Source organism: Polyodon spathula, chromosome 16 (assembly GCF_017654505.1).
Source record: "Polyodon spathula isolate WHYD16114869_AA chromosome 16, ASM1765450v1, whole genome shotgun sequence".
NCBI classification, from domain to species: domain Eukaryota; kingdom Metazoa; phylum Chordata; class Actinopteri; order Acipenseriformes; family Polyodontidae; genus Polyodon; species Polyodon spathula.
This window is the reverse complement of record NC_054549.1, coordinates 13,967,818-13,979,984: the sequence shown is the minus strand read 5'-3', so window position 1 is coordinate 13,979,984 and position 12,167 is coordinate 13,967,818.

Sequence of the window (12,167 nt, the reverse complement as noted above, 5' to 3'; positions counted from 1 at the left end):
GTTTTCTGCAAAGCCAGTCCTGCACATTCTGTCTGTTTTGTCAAGCAGTCTTGTCTGCATAGATCCAGGGCTCAGTTAACTAGGCAGATATTTTTTGTTTCAGTACATTTTTTTTTTTTTTTACGACATTAAATCATCATTCAGAGCTGCGGTAGTTTGCAGTTAAATCAAGCCCCTGCAAAAGCATTTATTATGGCTAATTGTTTTCACACCAGGTGAGATTATTAGTTATCCAGGTATGCAATTCTCCTCTGTCATGCTTTATCAATAAAGTTAGCAACCAGTAAACCACTAAACCAGTCAACAAAGCAATCTGCAACGACTCATCTGAGGACAGACACAAAACAAGCCGGTTGCTGTACTATTATAAAGGGAGAAATGGTTAAACAGCAGCTTTAGAGGAAAGAAAGACATTTTCTAACTGCTTCTCTCCAAAAACAAGTCCAGTACAACACATGTGTCTCACCATGCTTTAGTACCGTATGTTTTTCCCCCGTGCTTTACTATACTTGTGCTATATTCAATGCGCACTATTCAATGTTAACATGGAATATCTCAGGGTGGTCATTTAAAAGTTCATGCACGCATTTTGATTTACTCCTAAAATGTAAAATGCTGGGGTGAGAATATAAACAAACTGAACCGTTAACTAGTTCACATAGATGAAAGGAGTCAGGACCCCAGTGTGTCACATGACCATGAAACAAGTAACCTTTCTTAAAAAATTACCACCATTTCACTGATTTCATTGTTTCAAGTGGGAACTGTACTGAACCCCATCCAAAAAGGTCCAAATGTCTTGTTCGTCAGCCTCTCCACACGCAGACACTAGGCGCGTGCACGCACACCCTCTCTCTCTCTCTCTCTCTCTCTCTCTCTCTCTCTCTCTCTCTCTCTCTCTCTCTCTCTCTCTCTCTCTCTCTCTCTCTCTCTCTCTCTCTCTCTCTCTCTCTCCTGGTGAAGCGCAACAAAAGCGGCACGCGCTTGGGCACGAGTTGTCAGATTTGTCCGGGACTCTCTTTGTCGCGCGCGGTCAAACTGTCGCGTGTCACTCTGCTGTCACCTCTCTGCGCGTGCTGTTTGCGGCTACTGCTGAGTTTCAGTGTTGTTGCAACGTCTAGTTTGCAACTCAAACAGGGGTTAACGAAAACTGCCACAGTCAATTGCAATATCATCATACTGATGTAGTCCATGCAGTGGTACATTTGCAGTAGGATATATTAAAGTCCTCACGTTCAGAGAAAGGGAAAGGAAACGTGCCGTGCATAAAGTTGTATTTTACTAGCAAAACACTCACAGCAGTATCTGACAACAGCCTGACCCCAACAGCAGCACAGCCCCATTGCATTTAATAACAGAAGCTTTAGTTCGTAAGGTGTCGCTTAACAGCAGCTGCACGCCAGACCAAAACCATCGAAAAACAAGTCATTAATCTAAGAAAAACAAAGAAAATAAACGTGTGTGTGTTGCATAAACACGCGGATAGTGTCTCCACTGTGTTTCGTCGTACCTTTCTTGTGGTGGTGAGGTCATAGTATCCTCGGGGGTGTAATTGAAAAACTGTCGGATCAAACTTTGTTGCTCATGTTTATTTATGTATGGTGAACAGTTACAGACTGAAACTAATGCCAGTGATCCGTGACCGTCTGTTGCTAGTATACGTCCACTCACAACAGTAACTTCAGATCAAATTTCTGTACAGTTCCTCTGCAAGAGAACGCTGTCTGATAAATCTGTAAAAGCATAAATATTTTTTACACCTATTTTTAACATGAATTAAATTACTTGAAAGGATTAAAATAAAGGAATTAATCGATTACATTAAAAAAAAAAAAAAATCCCATGAGAACATTGAAATTTTAGCATGTATTTAAATGTGCTGCCATTACATAGGAATACAGTATATATGATACAGGTTGAAAAGAGACCGTTAATGGTGTGTTATTTGTTCAAGATTGTTCAAACATTTACAGAAATAAAATTGTATGATACAGTTAAGAAAAAAAAAACAGAAAAACAAGTATATATTTACAATTCAGTATTTTAGTTACACAGGGAGGGGTAGTTGTTGATTTTAAAAAGTAGTGTTTTATCTCCCAAGGCATTCCAAACATTTACAGAGATACCAACCACAGGATTATTTATAAAAGCTATGAAGCAGGAATATGTGCTTCATGTACTGTACATGATAGCATGGAATGAATATTGTTTTCTTATTATACTTTGCAGATGCTATCCTGCGTCCACATAAATGTTAAAGGGTAGTTTTGCGCATGACTACAATGCGGTGGTGGGTAGGAGGAGAAGGAGGGGGGGTTGAAAAGAGTTCTTGTCCCTTTAAAGGTGTGCTATTTGTTCAAGGCTGTCCAAACATTTACAGAGTGCAGGCAGCCGAGGAATGCGTTGGGAGAGCCGAGGCAGTGTGTCCTAGGCGTGGGAAAGCACTGCTCTCTTCAACCTTTGCAGGCTTGTTCCCCCTCAGGCGGAGAGTCAATAAAACCAGTGCCAGAGATCCGTGGAGCTGATAATGACAGCTTCAGTCAGCACGCAGACAGCATCGGCGCTGGGAGGGGCTGCCGGAAAAAAGATAGGCCTTGATTTCATCTGGGCACCCTGCTCACAGCCATGTCGATATCTCTGTCCCCTGTGAGACGGAGAGCACTGAACACAGGCTGAATCTCACACTCTATATATACTGGATTTAAAACAGATGATCCTACTCCTCTACGCTGGCAGTGTCGTTGTGCCCATTGTTACAGCGTTACAGTGTAGCTCAGCTGTCTTGTATGAATGCACTGGAAGGGGAGGGCATCACTCTGCAGCTATGATGGTTCAGGTCTAAAAGTGAAATAACATCCCCTTGTATTAGATTTGAAGTATTGCACTTCTACAATTGTCGCTCCTGCAATTGCCAAAGAAATCAGTCATCTTTAATCACTAAATACATAAAGCATTGCTGTGATTAACATGTATTGCTTGGGTAGTTTCCTAAGGTGTTGCTGACGGTGATCAGACAAGGGAATTGATCAGGTTCAATTTTTTTTAAACAGGTTTGCAGACCTTTATTTTCTTGTAATCCTCTCTTACAGGTTTGTGGGATCTGTATGAAAAATATGTCTATCTTTTCAAGACCGCAACGTACTGTGATATTTGCAAACTAAATAAGATAATATCACCTTTTATTCATTAGTGAGCAGTCCAAAGGGTTAGGTGTGTTGGTTTAAAATGATTTGATACATTATCAACCTAATTTCAATATAAAAGAAAGGAAAACAATCATTTAAAAATGCTTCTAGATAAAGATAAAGATAAAGATAAAGTTTTAGGCTCAGAAGACCTGGTTTAAGAACTGTATCTTGTACCGGCTGAATACTGTCTTTACAGAAATGGTTATTACAAACAGCAGGACAAAGGGTTGAATTGTGATGCTGAGAAAGCATACATGATGTTAATTGTTCAGCGCACCTGCGTGCTTATCCTTAGGGTTTCAGGCACCTGCCCTGCAGTTCACTGGAATTCCATGTCATCATTGTAATCGTGTCTCTGGCCAATCCTCACCTGTGAGAAAGCAAGCAGACATTGTGGGAAATCTCCTCCCCCTCACTCACTGCCAGACATTATCTCTAACCTGGGGCCCGGCCCAGTCACCAGAGTTAATGAATACAAAACAATACAAAAAAACACAGGCAGGTTCCTGGAGTCAAGTAGGCAAGGTTTTTTTTTTTTTTTTTAATGCATGTATGGCATGCCTCTATTATCAGCACATCTGATTTGTTTGTGCGAAACCCTTTGCCAGACTGTGGGAATATTTTTTTTTTCAGCTTACCTGCTTAACCTGACTAAGCTTTTTAAGTTTCGGTGTATTTAACCCTTTGATTGACGACGGTGTGTGCATACAAACATTAAAGCCTACAGCTTTTCATTGTGTACATTTGTGTAGCTATCAATCTAGTGATCTATCTATAGATTGATAAATGCACAGTGTTATATCATTACATAGTTTTAGTTAAATGTAAGCCTTCTTAAAAGAACACATTGTAGGTAATTTTTATTTTTTAAAATATCTATCACTTAAATATCTATTTTATAATATAAAAAATGTAAGGGAGTGATATTCTCAAATGACAAGTGTAAATGAGCATGTATTAAATCTGGACCAACGCCATTTAATTTACTCTTTCTCTATTATTTTTGGCAGGTGTTAATTCAATGTTTCTGACAAATAGTGTGTTAGCACAATAACACCACCTTTGTATGTCTTTTAGCAAAGAAAAACGGCAGCTGAATAAATACTGTTACATCTAATGAAAGCCAACAGAAACAGTGTAATACTGGCTATTTATTTGGAGGAAATGTTCAGTTGATGACTTAAAAACAGGGTGCGTGCAAAGGAATAACAATAGAGAGAAAGATGACTGTGTAGCTGCTGAAAAATGTAACGAGCTTTGTTAAAAGAAACAAAAAAGTCCTGTTATTAAATATGCCATTTTGCATAAAGGTTACCTTTCATTGTATATATTCAGTGCAAAGTAATGTGAGCATGCTCTGGCTCTAGTTGGATATTACTGGAGATTATTGAGATAGATCAGCAGAATCTGTCTGTGCACACGCCCGGAGTATGTCAGATTGTCAAGGCACGCTTGCTTTTTGTTGCTCCTGGAGCACATGTCAATTTCTGTCACCCACCTGTGATCTGAATACAGAAATAATAAACTCTAAATCACTTTACTGTGTTTGTCACCCTGACCTCCCACCAATTGGCCTGCCATTTCCTCTTTGTTTTGACTTAGCACTACCTTCTAACCACTGGCAAAATTGAAATCCACGGCTGACTGATAGGAACCTGACCCAAGCATTGCGTACATCGTGTCTTGCTCTAAAACAGAAAACACCATCACAGATGAAAAACGCACAGATCATGTAAGTGAAATGTAATATTTTGGAATATTGGAATGGGGATAAACTCTTAAAATAAGTTTCTTAATAGCCTTCACCCTGGGCAGAAACTATTTTAAAAAATCGTTTGTTGTTTTGTACAAAACCAGTTTTAAGTCTTTGTTGGCCCATTAAGTTTCCTGTAAATGTCATATTTGCTATGCAAAAAAAAGAAAAATCATGCACACCTTTTTTTGTACAGAGCACAACATAATCGAACCGAATTGTTAATATAATACCTAGGCAATTTTTTCCTTCTCAGTCAAAAAGTGCCCTTACTGAGACAAAAAAATCTAAACAGACAGAGTTAACATATCATTTGGCAATATGTATGTGTCTGCTATCAAGTTCACATGATCTTTTTCTTGGATTCCAAACAGCTCGCCCCCTGTTTTTCTGTAAAAACAGTCCAAAAAACCAGATGTGTGACTGACAACTTGTAAACAGGCTGGCTGTAGGGGTGACGTCAGGCCAGGAAATGAATGCAAGACACACATCAACTGCGGGTGAAACGGAGACGCTGCTGCACTCAGTGTTTTATTGTAAAATAAAAGGTTTAAACAGAAAACAAAAACACTTTGACAAAACAAAATGGCGCGTTGGCCAAACAAACAACAAACAGGCGATAAACAATAACCAGTATGGTGCTGGTTTATATGCCAGCACGTTTTAGCAATTGTTATTTTAGTTTTTAATCCTTTTTACCTCCTCTCCACACCTGCTCTCCACTCACCGAACAAACAACCCCGAGTGAGTGACAACATGCTGCTTTTATGCAGCTGTACCGAGACTCGATTGCTAATCAATCATTCAATTTAGAATCTCGGTACATCTTCACGTGAACTGATTTGTGCTTCCATACAAATGAATCCTCATGTCTAAACACAATTTTACATTTTACATCACCTGTGCTACAAAACCCACACTCCATGAACCAATACATAAACATAAACACCGTACTTACAACAGAGAACACAAAAATACGCACAAGGGGCGGAGCACTTTGCCACACAACCCCAGAGGAATTGTTAATCTGCCAATAGGAGAGCTTTGTAGAAAAGCTAGCTCATGTAAGGCCTTTAAAAAAAGACTCTTGTTTACTGTGCGACTAGAAACCAATACATTAGGAGATTTGATCAGTCATTTTGAAAAGCAGACTCTCAGATAGTTATATAAACCCCCACCGCATGTTTTTTAGTTTGCCTTATTAAAGTGCTGTGTGCTGGCAGTGAATGGTGGGCTCGGGGTGGTCCGTCTCTTTGGAGTCATAATTTGAAACAGTCGTTTGGCATGAAAATGACAGTGAGCTGTATTGCACACAGTCACAGAAACACAGAAAAAAGGATTGCCCTTTTAGTTCACTGCCGGCATTAGTCAACGTTATATTACAAAAGAAGACAGCACCAAGGAAAGATCATCCTCAAACATCAGTGTCAAAGCAAGTTCAGCAAATACTGTATAGGGAATTTCTGTGCCCTGGTATTTTAAATTCAAAGCTTTCTGACTGTATGAACTCAAACCGCACACAACGTTCCATTTAGAAATCAGAGCGTTGGGATGTTTTGTTCTTGCTTGTATTGGTAGCGTAGGAGGTTATTCTCCACCTAGTAACATACCTTTACTGCAGTAAACATAGACAAGCAAACCCATTCCTGCAAACTGGAGGTACTTACAGTGTTGCCCTTTGAGATCCCAGAATCTTTATTTTAAAGTAAATGTTTAAATAAGACAGCAATAATGTAGTACGATACAGATATAAAAAATAAAAAAGATGGAGAGATAGCAACAGCCCGATAGCCCTTAAATCTGTGAAGGCTGCTGAGATAAGTCAAACAAATAATGAGAATTTAAAGAATGGATTGGCTGTGTTTTTGTGCCATATGTTGGCTCATTTTGAACTTGATCTGTGTACATAATACTGAAGGAGAGTGATTTCAAAGACTACGTACAATGGGACTATATGGGTACAGTCATGTGGTTTTAGTTTTATTAATATTGGCATTACCCGCACAATCTGTGTATGCATGGTGAAAATAAAGCTATGGCTGAGGTCTTATTTTGAGCACATGAAAAGTGGACATGTGTATGACCTCTTTAGTAAGGAAGTGAAAACCTCTTAGAAATTCACAGCTAACCCTTCTCTTGTGCAGTAATACCAGTTTAGATAATGCCACATACCTATTTGCAAGAGTATACAGCTCTGGTAGACTTTCTGCACTCTGCAAAGGGGTGTAGCCTGGGGCAGTGCATGCTGCTCACTGAGAGGGTGTGCTGCTGTAGCTGACATGGGAGACTGGCTGTGTAGAAACCCTATTTGCTCTCCACCAGCTCCTGCACATCATTATACACATCATGACTGGGGAATATGGATGGTTTGAAACAGTTTCAGGCACTTTGAGATGGCTTGCCATGAAATGTTCCAGTTTTATGAGTGTATTATTTATAATTAATTTGAATTAATAATTACTTTGAATAATTAATAATTATTTTAAAGCATGTGCAGAAATAAAATAATAGAATCATTCTGAAGGTGTGAAACTCGCAGGAAACAATAAATGAACTTTTCCATCTCGTAAGTAGTCTCTTGCAGGTTTTATGCCATTACAATTGTTGCAAAATGTACATCCCCATTTGGATGGTTTATCTAAATGTCTTCGAATCCCAATCAAACATTTGATAACCTGCCAAGATCAACTCCAAAGTATAATGTAGGCAAAAGCCTTCCCTCTTTCCAAATGCTTTTTGTATCTTGGCTCTGTGTATCGTAATCTTAGCCTATATTGATTACTTGGATAAAGTAGCTGGCCATGTACATATTTATTTAGCTTTAGATGCTAGTGCAGAAGACTGTAGTTTCCAGTTTTAGGTTATTTTAAATTCTGCATTGCCTTTGGAAGTTGCATATATCCCTACAGTTTGGTGTTTATTATACACATGTTTATAAGATCTTTCATCCACCAAGGTAACATGGGCACCTAAAAAAATATCAAAATACCACCAAAACAAGCACAAGTTTTCACAGAGGGTTGCTGTTTGCTCAGGAGAGAACAGCTAAGGGTTTACCAAGACTTTCCACCTCTTTTGTAAAGCTAAGCACTGATCCAATTCAGTGGACAAGTTCAATCAAACCGTATTTTCTGCTTTTTGTAAGTCTGCGCAAATCCATCCAGAGAGTGGTTTTTACAAACATGTTACAGGAATACACTAAATAAAGCAGCTAAATCAACAAATGTTGACATTGTGATGCAAATGCTGTCATGAAAAGAAAGTTGATAGAATGATCGATGGGTTCTGATTACAGCATGCAAGAACAGTTCTGACAGGGATGCAAATGCAGTAAAGCTGACAGTTAAACTCCATTAAGATTAAGACTTTTAAAAGTTTTTATGTACATCCAAGTACAAAAGTAGATTCACATAGCACACAATGCAGCTGACAACAGTCAGTATATTGTTTGTCAAAGCTTTTAAATAGTTCATCCATGACGTGAACTTAAATCATATTATGTTTTAGAAATACTATATAAGTTAGGATAGAAAAGATTTTGACAAAATGTCTTTGTTTAATAATAAGGCTTTGTTGTAATGTTTGTCACAGGGATTGGCAAGCTTCCCACCTTTCTCTTCTGTATTGATTTACACCTGGTTCTGGACCATGAACCCCACAAGTGTTAATATCAGCAATACCCAATCTAAACTTGTCTTGAAGTAAAGCATTGTCCTAAAAGGGGATAAGAGCCATCGTAATGGAACAATAAAAATGTTAACGCACATAAAAACAGTCATACGCTTCACTTTTCCCCTTGTTTTGTGCTAAATGCAATGCGGATCTAACAGTGGTCCTTGAATACACCGTTCCTGCACCATTAACTCCAAAAGGACCCTATTAACAGCGTGGAGCATGGCTGAGCATTGCTTTGTAATGTCAACATTGCAAGTCAGTGCCAAACCAATTAACCGTTTACTGCCCTAAATGGAGCCTGCTCCCTGACAGTCAGAGAGGCCGTACATCCACCATTATGTGTGTGCTCGGCAAACACTGCACTGTTGACTCAAATGCTTAAAAGAAGTGGATGATTATAAAGGTTTTGTTGTGTAAGCACAATGGCATTGTAGGTTTTATCCGTGGGCTGTCATTTCCCATGTGGCGTTGTTAGTTCTATGTATATATGAAAAAAAAAAGATTCTAGATTCGCCCCATAATTAAAAAATAAAGCGCGTATATGCTACACCCATGATTCTACAAGTCATGATTTGTTACAGCAAAGGCTACTTCAGCCATCCAGAATGCTGCTGTCCTTTTCACTTTAGCAGTTAGGTCTACATTGTTAAGGAAACATGGGTAACGTCTCCTGTCGATTTAATAATTCGATAAAATGATGATGCACTTGCAAAGTGTATTTTAAGTACAAAAGGTAACTCGACTCAATTTCTTAATGCATAATTCTCCAGCTACAGTAAAAGTCCGGCTCTTTATTGATTATCTATCAGTGGATTGCTGTGTATCACAGTTAATGTTCTTTGGCATTGTTCGCTCCTTCGGAAGTGCTCAGAACTTTGAGCCTTTGTGCATTTGAACAGCGGCGTGGCAAGGAGGTGCCGGAGGTGAAAAGGAACAATTGCTTCCAGAAGCTTCTCAATCCCTCCCTGTGAGACTGTCCCCTGCGGAACGGCATGAAGGAAAGGAAATGAGGCTAATTGCTGGGCTTGTAAGAGGTTCTAATCACAGATAATACTGACCTTCGCCTCCAGGTAAGGTACAGAGGACAGGAAATGAGGTCGACAAAAAGAAAGGGGGCCGGACCCTGATGGATCCATTCAACATGACACCCAAGGGCGAAAGCATTTTCACACCCTTTCATGGTAACCGTCGTTCTGCTCTCAAGCTCCTTGTAACAATATTAGAAGCAAGGTCACAGGCTGGCATTGCACTCAGCTTGCAGGTGTCTGGGGAGCTTCTCTGCCCTGCTTAGACTGGTGCTTGTGTCTCTGTTAATGCAAGCCTTCAAGAAAACAGCACAGGTTCAGTGATTTCAAAGGGGGGGAATATTCCTTGGTATCCTTTTAAACATCTAGGTTCAGCACTTATAAATCACAGCAGAGTTCACCATATTTATTGACTTAGCAAGGAAGATGAAAGGGATAAGGTTTGCTTGAGACAAACTGAAACATGAATTCACAGTGAGGTGATGGTAGCCCAGTTCTGTCATTAGAAGCTACAATGATCTGCCTAAATTGCTCATTAGCGAGTAATTGCTAACAACGAGTCTACCATTGAGGAGCTACATATTAATAGCATTCTTATCGCCACATTTATTTATATGCAATATTAAATTATGACATATTCAGAGGTTTGTTGTTTGTGTTGTTCAATTTGTTTATTTTTCTGGCCCACAAAATCATTTGTGTTTGTTTACTGTAAACTCAAACAGATGCGAGAATGTCTCAAATAACAGCTACAAGTTTTTACTTTGGTTTATTTTTTGGGGTGTGCATTATGTAAAGCAGCTGGCCTGTCACACCACTTCAAATATGACGCAGAAATGATTCCCAGCCTCCTACAGTTCTGCTTTAGAAATATACCTTTGTAAAGGGACCGTGGGAATGATAAGTTGACAATAGGTCAAAAGAAAAGTGAGTAATTTGGTTTAGTATTTACTGTTTAAGGGGTATATTATGTTACTTACATTTGACAATAATGTGTAAGTAAGTCTACAAGTGAAAGGAATAGAAATCGCAGCTCACACAGATACCTGTTAATGCCGTGACCTTCCATTAAGACAGAGTTAACCTTTAGTTGCACTCTGGGGATAATGCTGGGCTGTAACAAAAAAGAAAAAATATCCTCAGCTTTTCTGAGAATTGTATTTTTTCACACACATTTTTAATATGTAGGATAACAGATGGTGTGAGGAACTCTGTCTGTTAGCTGACTGAAATGAGTAATACTGTACGAAAGAGACCTCTGTCCACAGCACAAACTAGGCCAGATCTATTCCAGCAGCAGCTAGCTGGCCTCTGAACCTGGTGAATGGGGTGTAGTTCTTTATGTTAATCATTATTTATCAGTGGCCAATATAAACTACATATCATTGAGGAGGAAATGGAAATTGTGAAACAGGTGCGATTAAGCAGTTTGATTATTGCACCCTTTTTTGACCTTACTGACCTTACCGTATCATTACAGCACAGTCACTATGCCTACACTGTGTTAATGATGCTTTCTTTTGTTCTAAATTATATCATCTGAAACATGACAGAATCCTATAATCAGGATGCATACTTTTTTCAAACCTGTTTTTCAAAATACCAGTTGACAAACGTTTAAAAACACTTTCAAATACTACACGGAAACTTAAGCAAAGTTTTGTTAGTGGTCCTTACGTGTTACTAAATATTTATAATATATTACTTAATTACAACAGAAACAAAACCAGCTGATAGGAGTATTCAATTAACATCTAAACTATCATCCTACTATTTGAAACAAAGTGTCATAATTGCTGCGATAATATGGTGCATGTAAGCAGATTCTGAAATTGCTTTAAAGATGGCGCAGGGCTGTTTTCTCTCCACTTTATGGAAGCACCACATACTGTATGCATTCCACAGATTAGCAGTGGTTAGTAAAACATTTGCATTACACTGGCCGCGAACGCTTCCCACTGCTTCAAAACAGCAGCTCTTGCTTTAAACTTTCTGCCCAGCACAACACACCTGCAGTTTTCGGTGTTTGTGGAAATGCAGTGCTGGTGCAATAAGATCAGCTCATCTAAACCAAATCAGTCTTGGTTTGGTTGGTGTCTGATCTCACTCTTGGAGTTATTTAATTAAGCAAAAAAACTCAGTTTCTGCAGAGCATCCTTCACAAGTGATTGATTCCCGTGACAATGTAGTTTGATTTAGCCAATTCAATACGGTCAGGCTTCAGCACATATATTGCACAAACAATGTTTCACCAGCTGTAGAGATGCCACACCCGGTTTTATTGAATGCAACATATCCATATGGAGTACATTTTTACAGCTTCATTAAGGACTAAACATAACTAAAAAGAACCAGCAGTAGCACAAACAATAAAATACCCAGGCTTGTTCTTGGTAACATGTTCAGTTATTTTTATGAACAGTGCCTTGTGTTCCATTTTAAACACTCAGAAGATATCTTCTGCTTTCATTACAGTTTGTTCAGCATTGTTGCAGCACACATTTTTGACATGGAAGGAATAATTTG